Below are 22,037 nucleotides of genomic sequence, written 5' to 3'. Positions count from 1 at the left end.
AGTTCTTATCAACACACCTGGCATTGGAAGGTAGTTTATTTTAAGCCTCTTCCTTCAAAGCTGTTTCCTTTTATTACATCAGCAACATCCCTGAATACTGGTACAATGGCCACTGTTTATCATGTGCTCCGTCTAGCTCAGAAAAGATTTATATATTTAATAACCAATATTTGTGTGACTTCCTTTGACAATTACTGTGTTCATTGTCGGATCACCTCTATGTTACTTTTCTTCTTTGAGCATCCAGAGTAGAGAGAAATGTGTACCTTAGTCTTATCGCTTTACTTGCTTTTGCATAACAACTTCATGTGAAAGGCATTATTTAAATAAACGATGCCAATTCACTTAAATATCAACGACAGAAAGGATCCAAAACTTGAAATTGAAAGGTTGTACACAGGAAAATGCTTTGAAGTTAGTTCTCATTCATATACAGTGTTGGTGAAGTCTGTGTGATGTCTCGTGGTCTGCCATGCTGTAGTCAATGCAGAGCCTTCCATAGGCACCTCTCCCTCCTTGGCCACTTGAGGAGATTGTACAACTGTCATCCCAAGGAACTCTTTGAAGATATTCTGATGATTGCTTAACTTTACCCTCTAACTTATTACCGCTCCAGATTTTAGTATGTGGCTTGATACCTTGGCGCTTTTGGAATGATCTCAGGCAAATAACCAAACTTGGTTTAGATATAAGTTTACATTTGGCTTATTTTATTTTCTGCATGTATTGCATCTTTACATGGAGAAGGGGGAAATCATGGAAGAGTGAATGTCTGGTTATCTCCCATTTCTGTGGCCAACTTTGAGCCACTCATTTTTATTTGTACTTTTGCCTGGGGTAGCAGTGCATATTATTTCTAACTGTTCTTGCAATGCTGATTGTCCTCATAGGCTGAGGGCAGCTGTCTGTAACAGGGCAACTTCCACACCTTTGGAGAACATTGACAGCAGAGTATCTAGTTGAGTCTGGATCCCAGTGGCCTACGAAATGAATCACAGTTGGTTTCTGCTTTTTACCGGCTCACATCCTTTTTTGTTTTATTTGTAAATTAAAAGTTAACACATTTGAAAATCTATTTCTGCTTATATCCTGTAGGGAAAAGCTAGACTGAAAAATGCAATGGTGTGCTGAGTGGTCTGTGACACTAAGCTTTTCAAGCTGAAAAAGAACTCAAGTCCTAGAGGCTATTTTACTTTAATACAGTAGTGACAGTCTTCTTGGTGCCTTGCCCTTTCAGTGTCATTTCTCATACAGTCTTGCTCAGCAGCATGAAAATTAAATGACATTCAGGAGCAAACTCTTGGATGACAGGGTGGATGAGGTTTGCTGCTATTCTGAGATTTCACTTTCTTTGCTTTGCTCTTTAATCCTCTCACTTGGTATGTTTAAATTAAACTAAAAGCTTATTTATTTTGAAACCAAGGTCACTGTAAATGAAAATTTCATAAAATGTTCTGCTAAATATCATGCAATATGACTCATACATGATTTAGTTTTAACCTTTAAAATCTTTAAGAATCTGAAACAGTATTCCTCAGCTTATAATAAAGATACTCATATCAACAGTGGCATGGATAGATAATGTTTATTATGAATGATTCAAAAACAGCCCAAGGTAAAGGATCTTAATGCACACTAAAGCTAAAAGCCATGTTCAGCAACGGTCATTTGGGATATTCCTCTGGCTTTACTTTTTCTGTTGTCTTTATTTATTTTTCCTTGAAATACTTTAGAGCAAATTTCAGTCTTCACTTATTTAGTCTGTGAACACTGACTCAGGGAGATGATGCAATGATAGCAGTCCTCATCAAGCAAGTTGGTTTGCTTGGTATCTGTCATATCCATGTAAGTAGAGGCTTTATCTCATGAAAGTTGTTGGCGTTGATTTTCATCAGATTCCCTTTCCCTCTTTGGGATTTAGTATTTTCCTCCCCAGTTAGAATACTACAGTTAGGAAACAAATAAATATAAACTGTAAAAAAAAAATCATCAGTATATAATACAGCACATTTTTGCAAATCAGTAGAAAATGGATGCTTACAGAAATAAACTATAAGAAAACTACACTACAGGAGAGAATCCTACTCAAGAGTACAGTGGAGTGCCAAATGGAGATGAGGTGAAAGGAGAATTCTGCTAGCTGGAAAAACATGTATTCTAAAATCTTGTTTCTGTACCTAACACTGATTCAAACACACCCATTAACTTTATGGTAAGCACAGAGCTCTTATAAGGAAGAAACGGATAAGAGTCTAAACAGTGACCAGTAGCTACCACTTTCCCCTTGGTTAAACTGTGCTTGAGTAGTTAGACACTACAGGTCTTCAAGGCCTGCCTTACTGAATTTGTGTAATGATCAAATTCATTGCCCCAGATTCAAGCCCAGTGTTTTTATAGGACCATATATTTTCAAGCTCTTATAGAGCCATATATTTTCATATACTGTGAATTTACAGATTGATCTTGACTCATAAAATAAAGACAATTATTAACAGAATGACCTTTCAGATAACTATATTGCTGCTTTTTAAAAATGCAATATTCTATTAAATACTGTTATATCAGCATCTTGCTACTAAAACTACTAGTTCACTTTCTGTGAACTATTTATTAACTTTTATAATCAAGGTATTCTTTTATCATATGGTACCTGCAAAACATTTTTTTTTCTGAAATTCACACCTTTGCACTAATAGGGCTCATGGGAGAACTCATAATGTCTGTGGACATCTCAAAATGCCATGGTTTAAAAGTCCAGAGCCCAGGAAATTCCAAGATGGTGGCATCTATCAAACACTGTATCTGATCTAATGCACGGGGACCAGGGACATGACTGGGAGCCACAGACTGCAAGACCTGGAGAACACTAGTTGAGTAGGGTCTGGCACAGTGCAGACTACAGATGAGCCTGGCTCCAGATCAACAATGGCCTACGGAGGATGGGAGCCCAGTCGCTATAGTCTGGACCAGAACTGACCTGCCAACTACAGCCTGGCTCTATAACATGAACACGATATATGGGACTAAACTCCGGGCAGTGAAGTGTTGGCTCTGTTTCTTAACAATTAAACTTTATTATACAACCCAACTAGCTTACACAAGAAGGAAAAAAGGTTAAAGGAACAAAAGAGTGAACCTTCTGGTATCCGTTCCATGGGACGGGTCCTTAGGTGTCTCTCTGGCCCCTGTGCTGGTCCAGCCTGGTCGCTGCTCCCCACGTGCTCTCGCCTGCGCTGAACTTGTTGTTCTCTCCTCCCCACCTGCCTGAGTCACATGGAAAGGGCGGTCTCCTTCTCCCCTTGAGGGTCAATTAGGAAAACAATAGCCAAGGTGGGGTTCCCAGGTCTGCTTCTTGAATTTCAAGCCCAGGAAGGCTCCACTCAGTCTATCACAAGGTATTCATGGGGTGCCCAAGGGTAAAGCCCACCAAGACTGCTGCCACCTGTGACAAAGCTTAATCTTTCCCACAGTGAAGCACCAGGGCTCCTGGCCTGGGGAAATCTCAGGAATATGGGTGGATCTGTCCTCAGAGCCCTCCACACTGCACCAGTCCACAGAAAGCCCCAGGTGTCATACAGATGCCCAGGTGTCTGTGAACACATTATCCAGGCACAGAGGCACGATCTGAACAGGTCCAGGCAGGAACCCAGCTACCAGCCACAGCAGTCCATGCCTGCCTAATTGGGCAGATCTAAGCCGGCCAAGCCAGGCTCCACAGCCAAACAAAGCCTCTCATGCTCTTGGGAGACACTGGGCAGGCCTGAGGGGACAGCACTAAACCACAACAGTTGTCCTATCTGAACTAGTCAAGGCAGGAAGCTAGCTACTGGACACAGTTGTCCATTACATGCACAATTGGGCAGATCTAAGACAGGCTAGCTAGGCTCCACAGCCAGTCAGGGCTTCTCACACTATTGTGAGAGCCTGGGCAGGCCTGAGGGGTCAGAACAGACAACTAAACAGTACCCCAATTCAGCAGGACTGAACCACCACAGTTGCATGATCTGAATGGGACCAGGAAGGAGCCTACCTCTGCTGACCCACTCGGGAGCCTAAGGTGTGGAACAGTTTCCTGGAGCTGAAACCAGGTCACCTGCCTGTTCCAGGAAAGAATTTCCTGATCCCCAAAGCCAAGGGCCCTCGACCTATAATCGCTCACCAACAATCTGTTCTCAATGACCAGTGAAGGACACTAGAAACTACCTCTCAACATCAGAGACACCAAGATGACTAAAGGCCAGTGTAAGAATACAAACAATAAAAACCAAAACAATATGGCTTCTCCAGATCCCAGCTATCCCAAAGAAAGCAACCCTGAGAACTCAAACAGAATCAAAATATAAGAAAATGACCTCAAATCCTTAGTAATAAAGATGATAATGGAAGAAATGAATAAAACCCATAAACAAGTGCAGGAAGATGCAGCCAAACAGGTTGAAGTCATAAAAGAGGCCTATAAAGAGGTACTGGAAGAAATTCAATAAAATACAAACTTTCAGATGGAGGAAATCAATAAAATAGTTCAAGATCTGAAGGCCTATAAAGATGAACTGGAAGAAAAATTAAGGAATGTACAAACAATCAGATGAAGGAAATCAATAAAACCGTCCAAGATCTGAAGATGAAAATGGCACAGACAGAAGAAAACCGGGAGCAAGAGAAGTTAGAGAAGAAAGTAAGCAACATAGAGGTGAGCTTCTCTAACAGAATCCAGGAGATGGAGGAACAAATCTTGGGAGTAGAAGATACAATTGTAGAACTTGCAGGAACCATCAAAGAAAATGTGAAATCTGAAAAATTCCTGACACAAAACATCCAAGATATCAAGGACACCATGAAAAAACAAAACCTAAGGACAATAGGCATTGAGGAAAGAGAAGACTCCCGACTCCAAGGCCCCAAGGCCCAGAAAATATCTTCAACAGAATAATAGAAGCAAATTCCCCCAATTTAAGGAAGGAGATGAACATAAACATACAGGAGGGCTACAGAGCACCAAATAGAATGGACCTGAAAGGAAAATCTTCATGCCACATAATACTGAAGAACTAAGAAAAAACTGTCTTGACACATAGATGTTTGGTATAATGAGAGAACATTGACCTTTGATAAAGAGGGCACATGTGTACTGATACCAAGCTAATGACTTAGGAATGGTGACTCATGACAACATTATTACTTTGCATCCTATATTTTGAATTGTGTATGACTGATTTCTCACTGACTCCCTTGGAACTACTCCATGAAAAGATGTGACCATGAAAACACTCTCCATTTCAAAAAATGTATATAAAAATCTAGCTTGTTTGCCTGCAAAATACATTCAGATCAAACTTTGCCTGGGTTGGTCTGTTTGTCACCTCACCTATCTTTGTCCACTGATGCTTCAAGAACTCCTGTTCCCAAGGACCTCTACCTAAGACAGTCCATGACAAACTACACCATTGCAAAAATATGACCATACAAACACTCTTCTGCAACCAACATCAAAATCAAGGTACTTAACAGTCACTGGTCATTAATATGTCTTAACATCAATGGTCTCAATTCTCCAATAAAAAGACACAGACTAACTCAGTGGATGCCTAAACAAGACCCAACAATCTTCTGCATTCAATAAAAACACTTCAACCATAAGGATCGACATTACCTCAGCGTAAAAGGCAGCAAAAAGGTATTCCAAGCAAACAGACAAAAGAAGGAAGCTAGTATAGCCATTTTAATGTCTAGTAAAATAGACTTCCAACCAAAATTAATCAAAAGAGATGAAGAAGGTCACTTCATACTCATCAAAGATGACATCACAACTCTAAACATCTACACTCCCAATACTAGGGCACCCACATATGTAAAGGAACTGTTAACAAAGCTTAAAGTCCAAAGCCTTTATATAAACAATAATTGTGTTTATAGAGAGAATGTGGGTCACATAGATAGCAGGATACTTCAGGGTGGAAAATACAGACACAAGCGTAATGGACTGAATGCTGGACGTTGAGAGTGCAGAAGTGAACAAAGTTAAGAGCAGAAATGTCCCACAAGGATGAGGGTAAGTCCCTCAGGTAGGATATTTTACAGAAGAGACGAGGAACCACCTTTTCTATAATAAGACCAGGGTCATTTTCTATTCTTTTAAAGATTACAACTATATGCCTTATTTCTGGCTTCTCTTGTCTAGGAAAAAGAACTCAGTGGAGCAAAGACAGAAATACTGTACTTCTTCCATATTCTCCCACTTTGTCAGAGTTAATTGAAGTTAATTGATAGTACAGCCCCTTACAGATTGTGTGACATTAATCAATGGTACACAGTTATTGCTATAAACCATTTTAAATGGATTAAAACTCATTCTTAATCAAGAGAACAAGGATTCCCTTTATTGAAAAAAAATGCATTGCCATTCATTTTCCTACAATACCTTAAACACTTTAAAATCCAAACTTTATAAGATGATTTACATTTAAATAGATTCCCAAAATGCTCAAGGAGGCCACAAAGTTTTAATGCACAAGTTACAGAAGCATCTAGGACAAAGTAAAGTAGAAATTTTCTTCTAAAAATAATTACTAAGAAGGACAATTGAGATATGGATTGGGAAACTACTTTAAATGAGATCAAGAGCATTAAAATTTAGTTAATTATTCTATCCATGACATTAACCCTGAAGAGTGTGCAGAGAACTCTGGGACTTCCCCTTTTGTGCTTATTTTTGCCTAGATAAATTGTTATTCATGCATGAGTAACCATTTCTTTTAAAAAGGAAAGCAACCTTTGGCATTAAATAATCAAAGATTTTATACTTCATTGAAATTTCACTTCAAGGGGCTGGCAAGATGGATTGGTGGACAAAGGTATTTGCCCCTAAGCCTGACAGTTTGAGCTGAGTCCCTCAGACCTACATGGTGGAAAGGGAAAACTAACGCTTGAAAGTTGAGTAGCATACACTAGCGTGAGTGTGTGAGTAACCATGTTCATGTATGGCTGTGCACACCACACATGAAATAAGTAAATAAATGTTAAAATTTTTATCTTCAAGATAAACTTGTATAAATGCTTTAGATACTTCAGAGTATCTAAAATAAACACCACACTTTAGGAAAAAATCGTTTTGTAAGATGTGAGGCAGAATTCACTATTTGTTTATTTATTCACAGTTTACATAATTCCACAGGGTTACTTATTCTTTGAAAAGATCATAAAATTATTTTTATGGGGTCACTTTACTTTAGTAAAGTCAAAAAGCCTCCTTTTTGTTGTTCTGTTCAGCCTGTGGTTGTGCCTTTAGAGTCGGCTGCTTGGTGAGTTGGCAGTGGAAAACATTTGTAAGAAGTGAATCACATGTAAAACCCTGGCTTCTTGGTTTTCTGTGTCCTGATAGAACAGAGAGAGCAGATTGAATTTACTATGATTCTAGAATCTCTACTGAAAACTATTAATTCTTGTTCTTTATCTTTTTGACATGAATGTACTACATGTTGAAGTACTCATTTTTCTTTTCAGGAATCCTCTGGTTTTCTCATATTTTCAACACATCTATCTTCTAAACATGTCCACATTCTCCTGTGGGCATTTTATATCCTGCATGATTGTCACATATAGATGTATAGACCACCACTTCAGCCTTCTCTAATGTATCTCAGGATTCTTAGAGCATTCTCTCTAGTAATTTTTATTTGTAGGACACTATGTATAATGATAGCCAGCAGGAGGGGAGGTTTGGGAGACCTTCTGCTTGTATGCAAATAGTGTCTCCATTATTTCCTAGTTATGAGATCTTGAGCAAGCTAAGCAAGTGACACTTCAACAATTAACAGAACAACAGAGAAAAATAAATGAATAGGTGCATACTGGCTAGTATTTATATCAACTTGACACAGCTAGAGTCATCTGAAAGGTGAAAACCTCACTTGAGAAAATTCCCACATAAGATCGGACATGTATGCAAGCCTACAGGGCATTTTCTTAATTAGTGAATTGTGTTGGAGGCCTCACCCCATTGCAGGTGGTGCCCATACCTGGGTCTTGAATTCCATAAGAAAACAGACTGAGAAGACCAGGAGGAGCAAGCCAGTAAGCAGCGTTCCTATGGCTTTTGCATTTCCTGCCTCCAGGTTCCCACCCATTCTAAGTTCCTGTCTTGATTTTCCTCAGTGAATTGTGATTTGGGATATGTAAGGCAACTCCCCAAGTTGTTTTTGTCCATGGTGTTTCATCACAGTAACAACCCTAACACACGTGCGTACATGCGCGTGCATACACACACAGACACACAGACACAGACACACACACACACACACACACACACACACACACACACGGCAACACAAACTAAGGATCGTATGAAAAGTTGTTCTTACTCTTTTATGTTTTAATAATATTTTCAGCTTAAAATTAGAACATTGTAACAGTACTTAAGTCATTTGTAAATAATAAAAGAAGTAAATGTTAAAAACCAGTTGCCCATTGTTTTTGATTGTCTATATGCATATAAGCAGATGTCTTTTTTTTTTTAATATACTGTTTTAGGAATTGGGCCTTTTTTCTGAAATGAAGTGGAAGAATGAGTTAATAAACATCATTTTGTTGTTTTTGTAGTGCTGGATTTTATTTAGTTAGCTACTTTAATTTTAATTTATTTTTTAAAACTTTTAAAAATATATTTTATTAGTTTATTCATATTACATCTCAATTGTTATCCCATCCCTTATATTTTTAAATTTTTATAAGATTTACATAACAATCGTAGCTCCCTCCTGGTTCCCCCTCTCTTAGTCCTCTGAGTCGGGGAGCCCTTCTTCCCTACCAACTGACCCCTGTATCTTCAGGACCACCTGCATCCTCTTCTTCTGTGCCATGGTAAGGCACCACACTAGGGGGAAGTGATCAAAGTTCAGGCAACAGAGTCAGTGGAAGGACAGCTGCTGCTTGGCTACATTCAAGCTGGGGGCCTAGGTCCTCTCCATGCATGGTCTTTGGTGCATCAGTCTCTGCCAGCCCCCTTAGGCCCAGATTGGTTGGTTCTGTTGGTCTTCTTGTGGAGCTCCCGTCCTCTCCGGATTCTTCTTTTTTTTTTTTTCTTTTTTTTTCTCCTTTATTAATTTATTCTTGTTACATCTCAATGGTTATCCCATCCCTTGTCTCCTCCCATTCTTCCCTCCCTCCCATTTTCCCCTTATTCCCCTCCCCTATGACTGTTCCTGAGGGGGATTACCTCCCCCTGTATATGCTCATAGGGTATCAAGTCTCTTCTTGGTAACCTGCTATCCTTCCTCTGAGTGCCACCAGGTCTCCCCCTCCAGGGGACATGGTCAAAGGTGAGGCACCAGAGTATGTGAGAAAGTAATCCAAGAGATGGAAGAACGAATCTCAGATCTAGAAGATACAATCACAGATCTTGAAGCAACCATTAAAGAAAATGCCAAATCTGGAAAACTCCTGACACAAAACATCCAAGAAATTAAGGACACCATGAAAAGAAGAAATCCGGATCCTTCTATTCCCGCACTCATCCACAGGACTCCCCGAGCTCTGCCCCAAGTTTTGCTGCTTCTACTTTGATCCCCCGGCAGGGTGGAGTCTCTCAGAGGACAACAATGGTGTGCTCTCATCCTCTTCATTCTCTTCAATTGCCCATCCTTTCAGATTGTCTATATGCATATAAGTAGATGTCTTTACATTTCAAATATACTATCTTGGGAATTAGGGGTTTTTTTCTGAAATGAAGTGAAGGAATAACTTAATTAGTAAACATCATTTTGTTGTTGTGGAGCTGGATTTTAAAGCCAGGGTCCAGGTTAACACTGGATGGCTGAGCTGAGTGCCCAACCCAGACTTGAAAGTTAAATAAATGTTTTCCTTACATAATTACCAGAACTAAAAATATGCTTCAGCAGGAGTATTCAATAAGTACTTAATGACCAATCCAATGCTAATTAATGCTTCAAATTCAGTTATTTGCCCCTACTCGTCATTTGAAATTGTTGGGGTTCTTTTCCCCTTCCCTATAAATGTCACTGATTTTTTTTCCTGTTTGAGTATTTCATCATTTCCTTTTGACTTTACTCTGTTGGTTTCGCCCTAAACTGTAGCTATTTCTGATGCCTCCCTTCCCCCTCCCCTCTTTTCCTCTTCCCTTCCCTCACTCCTTTTCATTCTCCCCTCTGTCCTCCCTCCCATTTCCAGTTGTTTCTCTCCCTTGCCCTCTTCTTCCTCCCCTGCTTCCCTGACTGCTTTAGCTATGTTTTCTTTTCTCTAATCCGGAAACACAGTCCAGTGGGCCTTTTTCTTTTATGGTTTTTTTCCCTAGCATGCTCCGGATCAGGATGTCTGTCTGGGAATTGTCCTCTGAATGACCCAGCAACACTTAAGAAGCATCTTTGGATACTTATCTTGTCTCTGCAGACCTTAATAAGCATCCCTCTCTGGGAACCCCTTGCTCATCTGCCGCGTATGTGGAAATTTTGGTGTCGTTTGTCAAATCTTTCTAAACCAGAAATTGGCAAACGATCAGTCATAGTTTACTCTCTCATGCTCAGTCAGTGAAGCGTTCCTGATTGCTCCCGTGGCATTGCCCTCTGTTATTTTTTCAGTCAGAAGACTCCAGTGGTTTCACGGTCTGAATGGCCGAATTCCCTTTGGCTGTACTCTCATTTATCTTCATCTGTTCTGGTGAATGGCATCTGCTGTGGAAACTGAAAGGAAGGGCACAGGGAAGATGGATCATTTCGAAGCTGAAGAGCAGTAGCCATACAGTTTATGGGAAGGTGGCATTTGAGTCGAGAAGGGCCGTGGGCATTTCCAGGGAGTGGCTGCGCCAGGCACATGCTCTGAGATAGACGCTCGCAGACATTTGAATTAACGCAGTGTGAACTAAGAGGAAGGAAAACAAAGATGTGGTCAGCAAATCATTGATTGTATTGTGAAGGAAAGTTTCTGAAGGAAGCCACACTTTATACTGACCCTTCTCCAAGGCAGAATAAGAAGAGGTTGGGAACTGACAGGTCTAACTACAGTTGCACGCCAAGGGGGTTATATTCACCTCCCTTAGCACCTATTCCTTGACTACCTCTGTTTCTGATCTAACATCCTTTTGACCAATAGATGACATCTTTTGGAACAGGAACACAAATGAAAACCACTAAGAGAGGTTTTTACAAGCTTTGACAAGGTTTGACGGAAAATTCTTCTGAAAGTAAACAATGCATTTTAAGCCAAGTAAAAGTCTAAACAACAAAAAAAATTTTTTTTGGACTGTATTACTGAACAAAACCAAAGTTGAGTTACTTCAGGCAGTATTTGAGACTTCTAGCTGAGATTTCCTTGGTCGGCTCTAGTCTGCCTACCTGATATTTCCTGAAGTATATTTATAAAATGTCTTGGTGTATGGCCTTCCTTTTCTGTTTCTGATGCAACATTATGAAATTGCTACCACACAGAAACATGCAGTATAACCTGGAATAACCTGACTGTGCTCCCAGGCTATTGGTCACCCACTTTTGGTTCCAGAATAGGCTATATTCTTACTCTTTGGAGAAGAGCCCTGCATTTTTGCACTGACCATACAAGAGTGGTAAATAGTTGGTAATTTATTAAAACACAACAATGATTACATGTTTACTCTGAAAGACATGGGAAACCATTAATGACTATGAGCGAAAGAATTATATGCATTTATATTTCACAAGATTTATTCTGTGAACTATGTTGGGCAGTGATGGATTGATTTCTGGGGAAATATGGTCACTAGAAAAACCAGCTAAGAAGAAAAAAAAATGCAGGCGAAGAACAGTAATTACTTGAACTTGGAAGATAGTACTAAAAGACGTGAGAAATCATTCATATCTTTATGATCTGAGTCAGGGAAACTATAGAATGTCTCACAGCCTGTAAAGTGTCTATTATGGTGTAGTTTTTGAAACTGTGTCTTAATCCAGTATATAGTCACTAGCCACAGACTAGTATTTTCCTCATCTTTAGCAGCTGATTAAACACATAATTCTTATCTAAGTGTGTTTACACAAAACCTTCAGGGCCAGGAACCAGACAACAAGGGATAGCCAATCTGCCTCAGAGCCCACTGAAATTATCCAAATCAGTCAATTGTAAAATAATGATTTTTCTTTTTCTATCTTTTTTTTTCTGCAACACATTAACAAAAGAACATTCCTATATCTCTCCTTTATTTGCTGTGTGACCATAGTGACACTGCATGGTCTGCTCTTTCTTCCAAGAGAACTGTGGGTTCACATACACAAGGACACAAGCAGGATACAAAGCTCTTTTCAGTTAATTGGCATCTTCTCATTAAACCTCCCTCGAGGCAACAGTTTAAAGCAGATATACATTGGGTATACTGTAAACATATTTGCTGGCTCAGTTATTATACTTGAAAAACAGTTTTTTTTTCTTAATAGAAATGTGAAGAAGTACCAGCACTTTGTCATCCCCACGGTCTCCTGGAACTCCAAACTGAAATTGCTACTCTTTCAATACAGCCTTGAAGTCCTTGTTAAGTTTTATCAAGCATGTATTCTCCTCTTAGTACACATACAAAGCCATGCACTATTTAATTGATACACACAGAGTCTTGCAGTTTCCAGGCCATGTTACCATACTCTTTTCTTAGCCCTTTCTCACACATACCTGCAGTTCATAACCTTGTTATGTACGTGTGACTTCACTGAAAATGTCAACTACCTGGACAAAGGGCTGAAATTTCCCACCAGTTTGCCACAAGGGTCTGAATTCTATGAAGAGAGTAAGAAGCATTCCCTCTTCCAAAGCTGTTCGTTCTATAATCACATCTGTCTCTGCTGGGGTTTATAGAAGATTCAGTGTTCTCACAAAAATAATTCAGCTTTCCTTGGCTGCCTCATGCGCCTATATCAAACTATCTCGTGAATCACTTCTGTCATCTCGACATAATGATTGAATCCTACACATCAGGGCTGCCAAAAGCAATGCCACACATTCTCACCCAATCCCAGGCAAATAGTGGTGCCTACAACTTCCGGAGAGTGGGGTGGGTAGACTAAGTAGATTCTTGATAACACCAATAGTTTTGAGTTCTGACGAGGTGGCCCAAACAACATTTTATTCATATTCAAGAGTCTGATAAGCTGACTTTAACAATAATTGCTTTCTATTAATCCTAATAAGCTTGTTCACTGGGAAGGGTTATCAATGTTATCTCCAAATCCCAGAGTTTTTAAACAATGCTATTTTAAAACAATAGAAAGTAAATATTTTAATATTTAATTTTAGAAAGATATTTATGTTTTGGAAATAGTGAGTTTTATATTTTTTGGATTGTAATCTCAAAATAACTCAATACAGAAGAAGAAAGAACAGACATATGCCTTTAAAGTATCCCAAAGTCCCTGTCACCAGGCAGAGGCATTACAAGGTAATACAGCTTCTGCCTTTTTCTGGGTCCTGATTTTTAAGTCACAGACCCAGTCTGATTTTCAGTAAACATTGTTACTTTGTAAAAATAAATTAAGATTTGGCAACTATGAAAAATTATCATGTAGTTGCTATCTAGTTAGTTATGTAGAGGGACTCAGTAACAATTAATGATTAGTAAATGTAAAGTATCTGGGTATGAGTATGTTGTAAAGTTATCAAAAAGCATTTCTATCAACATTTGATTAATTGTAAAATGGTAAATATTTTTAGGGTATAAAATGATAGGTAGATAAGAATATAGTGATTTCAGATCTATGCTTCTGTGATTTTTTTCTTAATATTTTATCTGATTACAACATTTTAAATTCATGTTATATAAAAAAGTATATGAAGACAACCTGAATTGTAATCAATCAAAATCTGATATCATCCTTCATTTTTGAGCTCTGAACGGCCACAAGACAGTGAAATTCACTTAAAATTCTTTTGTACTTTTCCTCATCAACAGTACACAGCTATATCATACAGAATACTAAAAAAAGTCCCAGTTAAAGAATACATGCCATTGTGACCTACTGTGGCATCTGAATATCCCCTTTGTAAAAACAAAACAGAAACAAACAAACAAAAACCATATTCCCCTTTTAGCTTGCAATGCCTGTTGAGCTTTGTGAAGACTGTTAGTCAAGGCCAATGCAAAGGCCCAAAGTTTGTTATATTGTCAAATGCCACACTCATTAGCATGTCTGAATGTTGTTCCTGTCATTTGCTAAGAGCACTAAACCACTAAATTTTAATCTAGAAAATGGATTACTAGTTGGAATGTGAAAAGAGATGTCATCAAATAAATAACTTTAGGAAGAGTTGTGTGAGCTAATTTATGATTTCAAAGTTTTAAGGAATAACACACATGATAACGAAATAGTTAAAGAAAGAATAAGCTACATTGTAATACTATACAAATATTATGGTCTCGTGAGATTTGTACATTCAACAAAACAGGAACTCTAGAATTATTATTTTACTGAGTTTTGCTCAGTTTTTGCAAGGAACTTGTACTTCACTATCTATCCTATTGTGAAGATGTGAACTCTGCAAATTCAAAAGCATATAGGAAGAAAAACATAAAAATCACACCAATGCTTAATCATTTTTGACAGAGTTTTAAGAATATAATATACAAAGGAGAAAGAGGCTAATGGAGTGTTGGGAATAAATGAGTTGCCTCCAAACAGCTTGCTTCTTCATTGACTTCATTTGAGAGTGAGCATCTGTCTTCTATACCGGCGAACAGTCTCCTGACTACAGTAACCTAGGAGTCGCAGTGAAAGGATTTCACAATTTCAACTACTACTGGCTTATAATTTAGTTGTAACTATAATTAGCTACTTTAAAAATATTTCAGATTTAGCCTTTATTTCAGAATATTCTAGGTTTGGCAGAGTTATTATAGCAATCTTTACATTTTGTGTGTTTTGGGTAAAATGTATTATCAGCTAATCCTTAAACAACAACAAACACACACACGGGGAGAGAGAGAGAGAGAGAGAGAGAGAGAGAGAGAGAGAGAGAGAGAGAGAGAGAGAGAGAGACATTGCACAACATAGGGAAATGAGGGAAACAAACAAATGATTAGACTTATTGGAAATAGAAATACTATTTTGATAATTTCATAATACTCTCATATACAGACTTATTGCCTCTGAATCTTCAGGTGCACATTACTTCTTATGTGCTTTGGGCTTCCTGAAGTTTTGATTCATACAATTAACTATGTCACACAGCTGAAGTTGATTAAATAAAAAATAGTGTTTTAGAACATAGAAATATTTGTTTTATAGAATTGCTGAGTCAGAACTGTATAGGGACCCATTTCAAGAATAACAAATATAATTATGCTGAGTCGAAGTTTTATATAAAAACAAAATTTGAACATGGACATTATTTTATATCGCCATGACATTTATAAGAATATAGCACAAGTTAAAATGATGTGTCAAATGCCATGTTAGATACTACGGAAGAGGAATCCAGAAGCACTACTAATAATTACTACAGCAACTGCCAATTTCCATCACTCAGTATGTGTTAGGCTCTTTCTAAATATAATACCCCATTTTGATGGTCACAATAACAGTGTGCCATGTTATAGACAAGAAATTAAAACTCAGTAGACATCTTGCCCCAAGCCATTATATTGTGAAAGAAACACAGGTTACAACTGCTATCTATGTTCACCAAGACCAGTGCTCTCCACCAAGGTGAACACTGTGGATGGCTATCCCTTGGGGATTGTGGGAAGGAGCAATCCTAACTCATAAAAAAAAAAAAAAACTTATGAAGAAGAAAGGAATTTGTGTAGAATGACAAATAAGAAAGAAATAACCAAGCAGGCACTGGGATCTAGAGGATTTTATCTGAAGAAGCAAAGAGGAAAAAAATTGGCAGGTGTATAATATTAGAAAAAAGAAAGAGGGCATTGGGTTGATTTCTCTAGAGCAATAGGAAATGACTTTTGTAAGGGGTGGTGAATCTGCCATTTACATTATTTCCTTGAAGATATTTTGAATTTTTAAATGTGATAGCTTGGATTTTGCCTAGGTGAAGACATTTCATAATACAACAATCACAGTATTCAAACTGCTGACTGACAGATTACTTTTAAAGTTAGCAAAGTGTGATATGAAATGAGAATAAGACATTCTTCTTAATAGTTGGGCACAGATTCTTTTCTATTTTTGAAGACATAGCAATGAGATATTGAAGGGAAATCTTACTTACAAGAGAGAAGAAAGAAAGGAAGAGAGGAAGGGAGGAAGGAAGAAAGGGGAATAGAGGCGTAAAGAAAGAGGAGAGAGAAAAGGGAGCCAAAAGGAAGTAGTGGAGAGTTTTATTCTGTGTGGCTAGCGTTACCGTCTCGTCAGCAAGAACGACGCTGCACACACAAACAGGATCCTTCTGCAGTAAAGCTTTACTGCCTCTTGAGAGGAAGAGCATAAGCTTACAACACGAAAAACGGAGACAGAGAGACCAAACAGCAGAAACCCCTCCCTTATATAGGAAACTGTCCTCCGCTTAGGATGTCAGTCCCTGATTGGCTGTTGCTCATCGGGCGAGATGATGCCACGGGAGAGGCAGAGCACAACGAGTGGAAAATCCCTTCGCACATGCGCAGATTAGTTGTTTGTCAGCATGGGACACAGGGTGTCAGCGCCATCTTGTAATGGCGAATGTGGGCGCGGCTTCCCACAATTCTGGTCATATAATTACTTATCAGAAAAGAAGGGACTGCAAGCCTGTGAATTGGGAGGCAACATAAGTCAGATATTTCCAGAAGCAACACCTGCTGCTTACTCTTCATCCTCCAGACAATCTTATTCTCCACATGAAAACATTCTATTGCAAATGAACTTTCACTTTTAAAAAACTATGTAAGTGCTTTTCACTTTTATAATTCAACTTTTCAGACTAGCATGATAAAGCCTCCTTGCTCATATTGCTTGTTTTTTGGATGAGTTATTAGATGAGAAATCATCATCATTGTATGTCTGGAATTAGGATCCATTTGTTGATTGCCAGGCTGAAAATATTTCAGAGAAAGTCATTGACGTATGTCACTACATGACTGAATAGTAGGTGGTTTCCTTCTATAACCTCTTTTAATTGGGATTAGTGTTAAAAAAAAAATAATTATCGCCAGGCGTGCTGGATTTAGATTGCATGTTCGATAGTTTTCAGCTGTACGGTTTCAGCCTAGTTTTGGGTAATTTCATATATTGCTTCTCTGAAACGCACAGTAAAGGTTCCACTTTCTCAGGGAAAATATTATACAATTGTGTTTATCAGTAAACATTGGAAGCCAGAGAAAGCTTTCTAGAAAACCTGGACCCTGTTCTTCCACTTTACCTATTAAATATTTACACAAAAGTTCAAAGTGAGCATGTGAAAGTGAGTAGAAAGTTACTAGAATGGAGTTATTTAATCCTAATTACTTAGTCTGCCGTTGCGGACCAGAAAAACCCAATTGTGTAACAGCAGCCCTTTGCTCACTGCTTAGCGTTCGGGAGAAGAGGAAAGGGGTCACCAGGCACCACTCCATCTTGCCAACCTTGCCAGCCCCTATTCTGTCCCTATTTTAAGTCTGAACAGGAGAACAAATTTCCTTCCTATACATCGCCCACTGTCAGTGGACACATGATGGGAAGTTTTTATTAATCAATTGAAAAGGTTTCTAAAGTGCCATTCTTTAGAGAGTTGTGAAATATGTTTTATTATATCATCATAAATCTAATATGATACATAAAGCAGTTTTGTTGTTTCTTTGTCTACCTTTTCATGACACAAAAGGGTGTTTATTTGCCACCCAAGACGCTTTCGGAACATCAGGAGAATTCTCTGCTATTCTTTGGAACTTGAAATTTGTTCCTGGGAGTTCAGCCAAAATTCCTTCAGAGCTGCATAGAAGTTAATATGTTGAACACATACGATGAATGCATGGGAAAGAAATAGACTACAATTAAAAATATGGATGCATGAGTGAATATGTTTTAAGTTTTAAATAAAATGGCACTTACAAATTTTGTATAATAAAATATTTAGAAGGACAGGATTAACATAAATCATGTGATTAAAAAAATCTCTTCTTTAAAAATCCTTTAGGGCATGCCAGTGATGCCCATGAGAAAGTTTTGCAATAGAAATTCCATTATAGTGAGATATTTGATTATGCCAATTGTACAATTTAACATTTACAGCAACTATGGTAACATTTTAAATAGTAAAAATTCTCAGAAGCATAAAGGAGAACTAGATGGTTTCATTGTCCTCCTAGAAAAGAAAAATATAAGTTATTTGCATATATGCAAATTTACTAATTTTCAGTTTAAAATTAATTATTAAACTATTTTTAAAAAATAAAAAATATATTTCCCAGGTTTAAAAGTGGTCTGCACAAGAGTTCAGTTACTTCATTGTAGGCATCTATAACTTCATGGAGGAAAGTTTCGCATTTGTATTCTAAAAAACAACAGAACTAAAATGCCGGTTCTGTCCCAGCTGAGTTACTGTCACTTATAAGATGCTATCAGATCCTCCGACACTTTCTCAGTCAGGGTGGTTTTAGGTTAATGCACATTTAATGAAAAGTGAAGTGGATGGTACTAGATATATACAAATGTTAGTTCTGCCATCCGAGCAAACGGTCTCTCAATATTATTCATAGAAATGTTTAAAGTACAGCCCTCTGTTAGAACTGAAAAGAAGAATTGTAAACACTTGATAGGTTTGAGATGAGATATGAAACATATCCGCTTTGTGTTTGAAGCCTTGTTTAAAGGCAGACTTGCCTTTCCAAAGGAACAAAAGCGGAGCCGGCAGGGCAGGGGCGGATAAATATTCTCCTTTTCCTTTGGATCAAAAAAAATATTTCCTCTGCAATTGAGAGAGGAGAGAGGCTTTTCTGGAGGGAGTGACAGATAAGCTTCCTGCTGTTACACAACAGTGTCTAGCTATCTAAAGGGAAGTGTGAGTGAATTTTTACAAGACTTCTCACTGCCATGAGAGAACCTCCACCCAGAGTTTCTTTTTTTCACTCTTTTATTCTTTTAATTTCTCTAATACATGTGCATGGCGTGTAGAGAAATGATAACACTTTCTACATGGGATTTCACTCATGTAAGTATGAGGAGTCAAACAGTTAAGTTGCTTTACAGATAAATGAACAATATAAAATCTGAAGCCTAGACATCTAGGTGTTTCACACTCTACCCTGGAGGGGGCCTTTGCTTCTTTACCTTCACAAGAATATGGCTCCTAAAATTATCTTAGAATTTACCTAGAAGTCTTTCATTTATTTACTTCTTTTAGTGTCATGCTCAGAATTCAATAATAACTCTACAAATCCCAGTGTTCACAAGATTCCAATTAATTTTCTCAAATGTTTCCATTTTCTTTGGTAACATAATGGCTAGGGTTTTTTTTCCCCCTCATCTGTGACTTCTAGGCCAGCCTGGTCTACAAAGTGAGTCTACGACAGCCAAGGCTACACAGAAAAACCCTGTCTCAAACTCCAGCCCCCAAAAGGGCCAGATTGAAGAAGATAGTATCAACAAAATAAACAGGCAAACAAAACCAGCAAGATACTAGGATTTCATGTCTTTGCATGTTAATAACCAGACCAGTGCAGAAATCTTTTTCAAATTTTATTTATCCCTGGAGGGGGAGACCTGGTGGCACTCAGAGGAAGGATAGCAGGTTACCAAGAAGAGACTTGATACCCTATGAGCATATACAGGGGGAGGTAATCCCCCTCAGGAACAGTCATAGGGGAGGGGAATAAGGGGAAAATGGGAGGGAGGGAAGAATGGGAGGATACAAGGGGTGGGATAACCAATGAGATGTAACAAGAATAAATTAATAAAAAATTTTTATTTATAGGTACATGGTGAAGGAAACTTAGTCTCACTGCCTCGTCTACAATCTGTCACTCAGTGCCATCACACTGTTGTGAGCACTGTGTGTGTAAGCTGAGAACTCATGGGCCCTCCTCTGGTTCTGTCTCTGCAGACCCCCAACAGGCTTAGCATCTGGGTGGCTCTGCACAGCCCTGGCTTTGTACTGTACTCTATATTTCATGTTATGGGGTAGCTCAAGAAAACCATCCCAGCAGGTAATCTTATATAGCTCATTAAACTTTCACTGGGATGGTTTTCTTTACATCTTAATACTACATATACTCAGTAGTTTAACAGAGAAATGCCTCCACTAATGTCCAACATTTAAACATTGGTCTCGAGTTGGTGGAGCTATTATGGACCACTTAGGAGATGTGGCCTTGCTGGAGAAAGTATGCCACTGAGGGTGGACTTTGAGAGCCAAAACCTCATGGTACTCCCAGTTTGCTGTCTATTCTTCATGCTTTTTATTTGAAATAGCGCTCTCGGCGTGCTGCGTTGGCCCCCACGCCTGCCTTTTCCTTTGCCTCCCAACTTGGTGGCGATGTATTCTTATCCCTTAGTAAGCATAAGGTCAGCAATCTCTTCCCTCTCTAAGGTCCTCATGGTGTTTCATCACAATGATGGAAAAGTATCCAATACAGCATACTATTATATTGTAAAAATAATCTAATAGATGAAAGTAAACCACACAAAATTCTTTCTATCCATTTTAATTCAATATGGCCATTTCAAATTGTCACCTAGGATATTCCTTTATCTAGGTCAAATATATAGTTTCAAATATCCACAGCTATTCTTTTCAGTTAAGCAGATATTTCAATTTATACTATTATGAAGAAAGTATTAGGGCACAATATCAGTTTATTAAAGGCTGTCATTTTGCTATGCTTTTTAAATTATGTTAAGGGAAAAAGACCTACATATGCAACAATAGGATCCTTCCCAATTTTCTCCTATTATCTTTTTGTAACTCAGAGAGATAAATCCTGATAGCATTTCAGGAATAAAAAATGTTTCCTTTATTGTACTTTCATGAGCAATATATAATATTATTTTAGATTTGTTCAAGTTTTCAGATTTATGTTAAATCCACTTATCTTAATACAGAGATGTGATGCTAGCAACTCCAATATTTAAGGACTTTTAGGATTTTTGTTCTTTTAAAATAATGGCGTATGCATTCTTGTGCTGTGTCCCTGAGGAAACAGTGTAATCATTTTTGTATATGATAGAGAAACACTGCGTGTAGGATATGCGCATATTTTTTGTTGTTTTCCATGTAACTTAGGAATGATATGTTATTTTATGCTGGAGGGGGGCTTGTGAGCTTGGAGGCTGCACAGCTGTCATGGTGCTGTGGTTGTACTGGATGCATCTAAGGGGCAGAATGCAATCTCACTGGGCATGGAAGGTGAGAGGATGCTCTTACACTTGGCTCTATGAATTTCAATTGGTGCTTAACTCTCCTAATTCTATAGCATCATTTCAAGAGGATTATCTCAAAATAGAGGGCAGGCAGTACGTTCCTACTTCATGAAGTAGAATATTTTCTCATTAAATACTCAGATATTTCCTAGGTGAAATGTGTCCAGTTTTCATTAAATCTAATGGAACCAATAGGTTTTAGTGTTCTTCAACTTAAGTGACTTATTTCAGAGCAGACTGATACTGTCATCAGAATTCACATTTTAATATTCTATGGAATACTGAATATGAAGTATGGGATATTTCTTATTTAAATGAGTGTGTGTAATTTTGAAAAATAGCTTCACACTTCCTTACATGTCCTTTGGAGTAAATATGGGACTCAGCAATACAATTTTCATATATGTGCTCAAGAGGAATTACATGTCCACACAAAGGTGCATGTTAATTCTAATAGCTATATTGTTTAAAAGAGCCCCCAAAGGAAATAAGAAACACATACATTAAACACTAAATGATAAAAATAGTATGATATATCTTTTCATTGAGATATAAATCAATAAAAAAAAGGACATTATTCAGATACTTGTTACACTGTGGGAAAAAAAACACTTGAGCATGATAGTTGATAGGAGTCAATCATAAAAGATCATCATATTGTATGATTCTATTTTAATGAAAAATTCCACAATATGCAAGTCTATGTAGATAGGAAATACAAAAGCCATTGATTACAACTAGATGACAAGT

This window comes from Acomys minous, assembly GCF_964271855.1.
Source record: "Acomys minous genome assembly, chromosome: 13".
NCBI classification, from domain to species: domain Eukaryota; kingdom Metazoa; phylum Chordata; class Mammalia; order Rodentia; family Muridae; genus Acomys; species Acomys minous.
This window is presented reverse-complemented; position numbering follows the sequence as displayed.